General features: G+C 34.8%; 1 pseudogene; it reads left to right on the top strand.

Moving 5' to 3' along the window:
• Positions 1 to 4073: 4073 nt before the first annotated feature.
• Positions 4074 to 5316, top strand: LOC103219886 (lupus La protein pseudogene; annotated as a pseudogene).
• Positions 5317 to 9244: the final 3928 nt, after the last annotated feature.

Here is a 9244-nt window from a genome sequence, read left to right as displayed (position 1 = left end):
ATATAAGCTCCATGAGGACAGAAGTTTTATTAACTTTGTTAACCACTGTATCATCTTCCCCTAGAACAGTAGTATCCAGTGTGTACTAAGTATCCAATAAATATTTGTTGAATGAATAAATTAATACATAAAAATAATCCCATTTAACTTTAACATAGAATTATGTTTTTAGTTTTTGTGATTTGAATTTCTCTCTCTCTCGCTCTCTCTCTCTCCAGGGGTCTCACTTTGTTGCCCAGGCTGGTTTTGAACTCCTGAGCTCAAGTGACCCCCCTGCCTCAGCCTCCTCAAGTGCTGGGATTACAGTTGTGAGCCACTATACCTGGCCTGAATCTCTTTTAAAAATAATTTTAATTTTAGATTCAGGGGTATATGTGCATCTTTGTTACAAGGTGTAGTATATTGCCAGATGCTGACCTTTGAGCTTTTATTGATTCTGTCACCCAGATAGTGAATATAGTAACCAGCAGGGAGCTTTTCAGTCCTTGCCCCTCTCACTCCCCACTCTAGTAGTCCCCAGTGTCTATCATTCCCATCTTTGTGTGTACTCAGGAATTAGCTTCCACTATAAGTGAGAACATACTATATTTGACTTTCTGTTTCTGTGTTAATTTACCTAGGATCATGACCTCTAGCTGCATCCATGTTGCTGCAAAGATATGATTTCATCATTTTTTATGGCTGTGTAGTATTCCATGGGGTATATGTACCACATTTTCTTTATCCAGTCCACCATTGATGGGTGCCTAGATTGATTTCATGCCTTTGGTATTGTGAATAGTGCTCCAATGAACAGATGAGTGCAAGTGTCTTTTTAGTAGAACAATTTATTTTCCTTTGGGTTTATATGCAGTAATAGAATTGGTGGGTCAAATGGTAGTTCAAGTTGTTTTTTTTTTTAAGAAATCTCCAAGCTGCTTTCCACAGGGACTGAAATAATTTTACATTCTCACCAACAGTGAGAATTTTGGAATAATTCTCTAATTCTGTGAAAAATGATGTTGGCAAGTTGATAGGAATAGCATTGAGTCTCTAGATTGCTTTGTACAGATGGACATTTTAGCAATATTGATTCTTCCAGTCCATTAGTAAAGAATGTTTTTGCGTTTGTTTATGTCATCTATGATTTCTTTCAGCAGTAATACAGTATTTTCAAGTGTGTTTTTCAATTCATTTCCTTTTCAGAGGAAAGCCAATAGAATATCACTTTAAACCAGAGAATATTCAGGTATCTCTTGCCTTTCTCACTAAAAATGTAAGCTCCAGGAATTAAAGGAATATCTATCAGGATTTATTTTTGCCCCATTTCATTCATCTAAGATTTCGTAAATGACTTTTATGTATCAGGTTATGTACCAGTGCTAGTAAAAATGGAAAACAAGCATACAGCATGCTTCTGAGAAATCTCAGTTAAGTCCATAAAACAAAACTCTGAACAATAGAATATGCTTTGTTATAATGTTATTAAAACAGTTCCCATGAACACAAAAGATGTTTTCAAACATTCATTAGATATTAAATAGAGCATTCTAACTTGACCTCCGTGTTTACTTAGACTGATAAAGTCACTCTTCTATAATGGCAAAAACTGCAATTACTTTTGCACCAACCTAATAATAGAGCATTTCTGTTTACACCATTTAGTATCTCCGACCAACCACACTTTCATCCTTATCTTCTATTCTTCCCAAATTCTATCCATCCTTTGAGTCTGACCAGTAATGGAACATTCTCTGGCCAAGTTTGCTTATTGACCTTTTCCCTGAACTCATTTGAACCCAGCATTTATTCTATGTGTTACATTAATGTATAATTCCTGGAAACATCTATTTCATTGTTTTTTTGTTTTTATATATAGGCTGTTTAACTTTCCTAATGTTGACCTTTTCATGTGTGGATGTCATATTTTCAAAGAGCTTTTCAAAAAGCAGCTATTTTGGCAGGGCGCGGTGGCTCATGCCTGTAATCCCAGCACTTTGGAAGGCTGAGGCAGGTGGATCACCCGAGACCAGGAGTTCAAGACCAGCATGACCAACATGGTGAAAACCTGTCTCTACAAGAAATACAAAAATTAGCTGGACGCGGTGGTACGCACCCAGCTACTCAGGAGGCTGAGGCAGGAGAATCACTTGCACCTGGGAGGCAGAGGTTGCAGTGAGCCCCGATCGCACTACTGCACTCCAGCCTGGGCGACACATTGAGACTCCATCTCAAAACAACAACAACAACAACAACCCAGCCACCTTTGGAACACATATTTTGTCTCTTTCTAGAATTGCAAAGAATAATGCTTAAATAATTGGTACTCAGATAATTAAACAGAAACATATAATGAAATTGGAAACATTTAATCTCCATTGATCACCCAGTTATGATCAGATCTGATAATGCACATGTTGGCCTATTGGCTGGAGGTATAGAAATATTTCTACTTAGGACTGGTGTTTATCTACAAACCTTAACTATATTGGAAGCCAGTGACTACTTTATATAAAGCTGCAACTACAAGTCAATATTTTTAACAGGTTTAACAAAAACTGACAAATTTTCAGATGGTTTGGAAATAAATAACATAAAATTTTAAAATGTCAAACTCTAAGTGCACTGAAAATAAACAGATTTCTCAATTGGCAAAGAATATGTTGAAAAACAGATAAAGAAAAAGCTAAGACATGTTACTTGCTGTTCTGTGGCTCCAGGGCAGAACAGTGGAGCATTGATTATCTTCAATTAGTTTTGCAATTTTTGCACACCTGTGTATCCTACCCATCAACCCCATCAAACTGTCTTTTAGGAGTAAATTTTGCTTAACATGACACTCAATGTATAGGAAACCCCCCAACTAACAAGACCAACAAATCAGTTTATTTAACTCAAGAAGAATCGGAATCTTACATTTGACCTGGATGCCTTCAAAAAAGGCCAAAAAATGCCCATCAAATATTCCAAATATTTACTGATAAAAACAATGGTACAAGTCATAAATATGATGATAAGAAAAGGACAATTGTTAGTTTACTCACAGTCATAGCAATTAAATAATCATAATCCATTTAGGTCCTATTAAATAAAGACTGTGTCTCACTCAGTACATTCAAAGACAGGTATTAGAATATTGCCATTTCCAACTCCTTTTTCTCTAGTTCTATATTATCTAAGTAACTTCTTACACTCATTCATGACTCTTCTTTAGGGAGAGGATGCTTTGTTCAGCTGACTAACTGATTGCTTTATGAACTTGCTTCCAATTTTAAATGAATATTTGGTTAGTGGTCTTACTGGCATTTGAGTGGCATGAGTCATGTGTCTTTATGCCTTGTTCTCCTGAAATGAGATGACTGTGGAGATATTATACCTGTGTAATTGAGAAAACTTCCTCTGGACTTAGAGTGATCTTACAAAGATACCCATCATAGGCAAGACCTGAAATAATTCCTTTACCTCAAGAACTGGTATCAGCTACAAATATAAGCAAATGCGCACATATACTAGAGCAAATATCATTTAAAAAGAAAAAGGTGCTATTTTTGCCAAATTCTATTAAATTGTATCTCATTCATTTTCATATTTCCTCCCTTCTTTTGCCTTTTATGTAGATATTATAAAGGAAAATACTAAATTATTTGATTATATTAAAATCTTTCCATTTTAAGATAAGTAAAACAAAAATAAGCATTAGGAAGACATTTTCAACATAAAGAAATTATATGGATGAGTAAGAAAAAGAGATCATTCTTTCCTCCCTTCCCCCACCCCGATCTGGCCTTCCTAGGGTAAAAGACAGGTTCATAAAATCAGAAATGCAAATTTTATTTTACTTTATTAAAATATTTTTTCCAGTTTCATTGAGGTACAATTCATCAACAAAAATTGTATATATTGAAGGTGTATAACGTGATTATTTGACATATGTATGCATTGCAAAATGATGACTACTATCAAGTTACCTGACACTGTTACCTCACATAATTACCTTTTTTTCTGTGTGTGGTAAGAACACTTAAGAGCTACTCAGGGGAAGTCAAGATGTTACTGTTGCTTGTGAGCTTGTGGCTTGACTCTGCAGGACTAGGATGTTAAAGAATACCACGGTGGCTGAAAACGCTGGTCTGAAGGCCAAATTCTGTCATCAAATTGAGTATTAATTGGGAGACTTCAATTTGCCATGGGACAAATTTTTAAAGGAATGGGTCATACTGAATGAAGGCTGGGTACCTTTGGAGATATTGGTAAAATTCAACAGGTTAAACCATCTCACAACAGACTTTAATGTAACTGTGGAAGCATTGAGGAAATCCAAGGCAGAACTCATGGAAATCAGTGAAGATAAAACTAAAATCAGAATGTCTCTAAGTAAACTCCTCCTTGAAGTGACTGATGAGTATAAAAATGATGTAAAAAACATCTATTTATATCAAAGGCTTCCCAACTGATGCAGCTGTTGATGACATAAAAGAATGATTAGAAGATAGAGGTCAAGTACTAACTATCCTGATGAGAAGAACATTGCATAAAGCATTTAAAGGATCAATGTTTGCTGTGTTTGGTAACAATGAATCTGCTAAAAAGTTTGTAGAGACCCCTGGCCAGAAGTACAAAAACACAGTCTACTAATACTTTTCAAGAAATATTACTTTGCTGAAAAAAGTGAAGAAAAGCAACAAAGTAATATGGAGGATAAATTAAGAGCAAAACAAGAGCAAGAAGGAAAATGAAAGCTAGAAGATGCTGAAATGGAATCTCTTGAGAGAAAAGATTGGATGCTTGCTGAAATTTTTGGATGACTTAGATGATCAGACCTGTAGAGAAGGTTCACACATCCTTTTCTCAAATCTTGGTGAACTAAAATGGATAATTTTGTCAGAGGTGCAAAAGAGGGAATAATTCGACTTAAAGAAAAAGTTGAGGAAGCGTTGGGAAAAGCCAAAGATGCAAATAATGGTAATCTACAATTAAGGAACAAAGAAGTGACTTGGGAAGTACTAGAAGGACTGGTGGAAAAAGAAGCACTGAAAAAATAAAAAGACCAACACGAATCCCCAAACAAATGGAAGTCAAAAGGTCACAGATTTAAAAGGAAAGGGTATATAATAAAGCTGCCTAGCCTGAGTTTGCTAAAGGAAAAGTACAGTTTCAGGGCAAGAAAATGAAATTTGTTAGTGATGATGAACATGATGAAAATGGTGCAAGTGGACCAGTGTAAAGAGGGAGAGAAGAAACAGACAAAAAAGAACCTGCATCAAAACAACAGAAAAGAGAAAATGATGCTAGAGACCAATAGCTTAGTAAACAAATTTTAAATCCATTTTAATTAGTTTTTAAGCTGCTTTTGGTTTTGGGGTCTTTTAAAATGAAAGCCAAATTAAATCTACTTCAGTGTTCACTTGTAAGAAAGGAAAAGTTTTTTTTGTTGTTTAACTTGTCTTTTTTTTGTTATCCAAATGAGGATTCTTTTGAATGTATAGTTCTATTTGTTATTTCAGATGATTCAAATATCAAAGGAAGATGCATGCACTCAATTGCGTTTGTAATATGAGAATATATTTGTACAAACTAATAAAATGTATACTATATAAAAAGAAAAAAGTATATTCTCTTAGAAAATTTCAAATATACAATGCAATATTATTAACTGTTGTTGCCATGCTTTATGTTAGATCCCCAAAACTATTCATCCTGTAATTGCAAGTTTGTACCTTTTGAATAACATCTCATTTCCACTGCCCCCCTACCCTGCCGGCCTCTAGTAACTACCCTTCTACTCTCTGCTTCTGTGAGTTTGACTTTTAAAAATTCTACATGTAAGTGACATCATGCAGTAGTTTTCTTTCTGTGTCTGTCTTATTTCACTTAGTATAATCCATGCTGTTGGAAAAGGCAGCATTTTTTTGTTTTTTTTTTTTTATTTTTTATGGCTGAATAATATTCCATTGTGTGTGTATGTGTGTGTGTGTATATGTATACTATATTTTATATGCATCCATCTATTGATGGACACACAGGCTGTTTTCATATCTTGGCTATTAATGCTGCAATGAACATGGGGGTGCTGAGTGACCAGGACAGCTCTCATCCATTGAAAGCTAACTAACTTCTCTAAAATTAACTTCTGTGCTTTCAGGGAGCAAAAGAATGTCCTGGGAAAATTTGAGAGGAATTAAACAAAAAGGGTGGAAGCATTTTAAGAAAGAAGCTTATGAGTCTCTTGGGAAAACATTATTTTAAAAAGTCCAAACTGTAAAATAGCAGACAAAAACATACATAAAATGTTCAGAGGAAATGCTGTAAACATTTTTTACTTAATTACTGGTTCAATATCTGTCAGATTAACACCCTTCCGTCACCCTGCCTTATATTGCTTTGAAAATGAGGGCAGGGATGAGTGAAGCAGCAGACATAAATCAGAGATATTTTCTTGAAGGTTTAGGAGAAAATGTTTTGTCTAAAGCCAAGTATCTATAATCTCTGCTTTGATTACAAATAAAAAAGCAATTTTTCAAAAAGTCACTTTGCTGATAAACCCACTCTTTATTTCTTTTTAAAACATGATTAAAAATCCTTTTTAAATGACAGTCTACAAGGAATGTTGAAATGTCTTGGACTATCTAAATGCTTCCAGCTGCTTTCTTAAGTTTAAACTATTTTCTTAAAGGGGATTTCCAGCCTGTTGGCAGCAACAAGACAGAACTTCTCTATTTTTTTCCTTTGTTTCTGTTTCGATTTTTGGATTTCACAATTTGCTTAGGAGAGACAATAAAATGCATTCATTTGGAAATTTATATTACTTCTTAATTGCTTAATAAAAGTATATTTTACATTAGTTCGAAGTTGTTCAAGTTAGTGGAGAATGATACATTAAGATACAATATTCCCGAAAAGCTTCATGACATTGGTTGTGGCAGTGATTATTGGATATGACAGTAAAAGCACTGACAACAAAGGCGAAAATAAGCAAGTGGGACCACATCAAACTAAAAACTTCACAGCAGAGGAAACACTCAAGAGTTGATAAGGCAACCTATGGAAAGGGAGAATAGATTTGCAAACCATAAGTATAACGAAAGATTAATATCAAAACTATATAAGGAATTCCTACAACTTAATAGGAAAAACGCTAATAACTCAATATAAAAATGAGCAAATGACTTGAACAGACATTTTTCCAAAGGAGACATACAAACGGCCAGGTATATGAAAAAGCACTCAACATCACTAATCAGGAAAATTCAAATCAAACTGCAGCGAGATATCAGCTCACACCTGTTTCTATGCCCATTTTATATATTTATAAGTATGTATATATAAAGATAAATGTTGGTAAAGATGTGGAGAAGTTGGAACCGTTGTGCACTGTTGGTAGGAATGTAAAGTAGTGCAACTGCTATGGATAACAATACGGAGGTTCCTCAAAAATTTAAAAATAGGACTACCATATAATACAGAAATTTCTCTTCTGGATATTTAACCAAAAAACTGAGATCAGATCATTGAAGAGATATTTGAACTCCCATGTTCATTGCAGCGTTATTAGCAATAGCCAAGATATGAAATAGCGTAAGCATTTATTGACAGATGAATGGATAAAGAAAATGTGACATGCACACACGGTGGAATATTTTTCAGCCTCAAAAAGGAAGGAAATCTTGCAATAGCAACAGCATGGATAAACCTGTAGAACACTATGCTAAGTGAAATAAACCGGTCACAGAAGGACAAATGCCGTGTGATTCCACTTACATGAGATATCTAAAATAAACAAACTTATAGAAGGAGAGAGTAGAATAGTAGTTGCCAGGGACTAGTGGAAGTGGGAAAAGGGGAGTTGCCATTCAATGAAGTTAGAGTTTCCATTATGCAAGGTGAGTAAGTTCTAGAGAGCTTCTCTACAACATTGTGTCTACAGTTAACAATACTGTATTGTATGCTTAAAAGTGAGTTAAAAGGGCAGATTTCATGTTAAATGTTCTTAATACAATATAAAATGGCAAATGTTACAGAACAGTTTACAAATGTGTAAAATCTTCTTTGGGATATAATATTGGTGAAATTAGTTTGCAATTACAATTGTCTATATACTATGCAAATCTCTCAGAGAATATTATTTGATAAGTCTTACAAAATGCAGTTTGTTTTGATGTTACATATGAAATTATATCTTACCTTTTACGAAAAGTCAAAAAGTCTGATAGAACATATCTGAAAATTCTGAAATAAGACACAAGTTTCTCTGCTGAAGTTTAGACAATTAGAACTAGAAGAAATGTATAGTATTTTGCCAAAAGATGTCACATATAGAGTTAAAGATTAAACTAGGGTAAGAAACAATTGGGTGTCTTGCTCGGAGCTCGTAAGAGTTTACAAGTTTTAAACTTGTTGGCCATCAAAGGAAAAAAAAGTAATTTCTAGATTTATGGAGGTAAAGCGTAGAAAACAAAGATATAGTGTGACTCACTAAATTTTCTTTAATCCAGGTCCTAAAACCCTGATTAGCAAACATGAAGACTAAAGTTAATATTACATACCAAAGATTAAGAAAGTATTTCTCCTGTGCCTCCTCCGTAGTAGAGGTACCAGTTGTATCTCCTCCCCCATATATTCTCTCTTAATAGAGAATCAGCAAAATTTTGGGCTCTTTCTTTTGACAGAAGCTGCCTTGGGTGAGCAATTCAACACTGGACAGAGAGTGGGCCAGTTAGATTGTCTCACTCACAAATTCCAGAGTAAAGTCATGGAGAGAATGAATCAATAATCTGTGGAAAATTGAAGTGGAAAATCCTGCATGCGCCAAGATTAAGGATGCCATTTTAGATTGATTTTGATGGTGAGCAAAGTAGTCAGTCCACGGAAGAAGAAATAACCCAGGAAAAGTAGAGATAAGAGATGTCACAACTGCAGAGACAGATAGAAAATTACTGCCATCAAGATATTACTTTTCAAATCAACAAAGGTTTACTGGGTACTTTAGGACTGTACTCCAAGCTGGGCAAGAGTTGGGATATGTGGTAGGCTGACAATCGATCCCAAAGATCTGTCCATGTTCTAATCCCTGGAACCTGTGAATACAACCTTATTTGGAAAAAAAGCTCTTTGTAGATTTGATAAGGATTTTGAGATGAAGAGATTATCCAGGGAAACCCTAAATGCCATCACAAGTGTCCTCATAAAAGAGAGGCAGAGGGAAATTAGACACACTCAGAAAAGGAGGAGGCAATGTGACTATGGAGGCAGAGACTGGAGTGATGTG

Source organism: Chlorocebus sabaeus, chromosome 12 (assembly GCF_047675955.1).
Source record: "Chlorocebus sabaeus isolate Y175 chromosome 12, mChlSab1.0.hap1, whole genome shotgun sequence".
NCBI lineage: Eukaryota > Metazoa > Chordata > Mammalia > Primates > Cercopithecidae > Chlorocebus > Chlorocebus sabaeus.
Note: the sequence above shows the minus strand (reverse complement) of the source record. Positions and strands in the feature narration are given on the sequence as shown.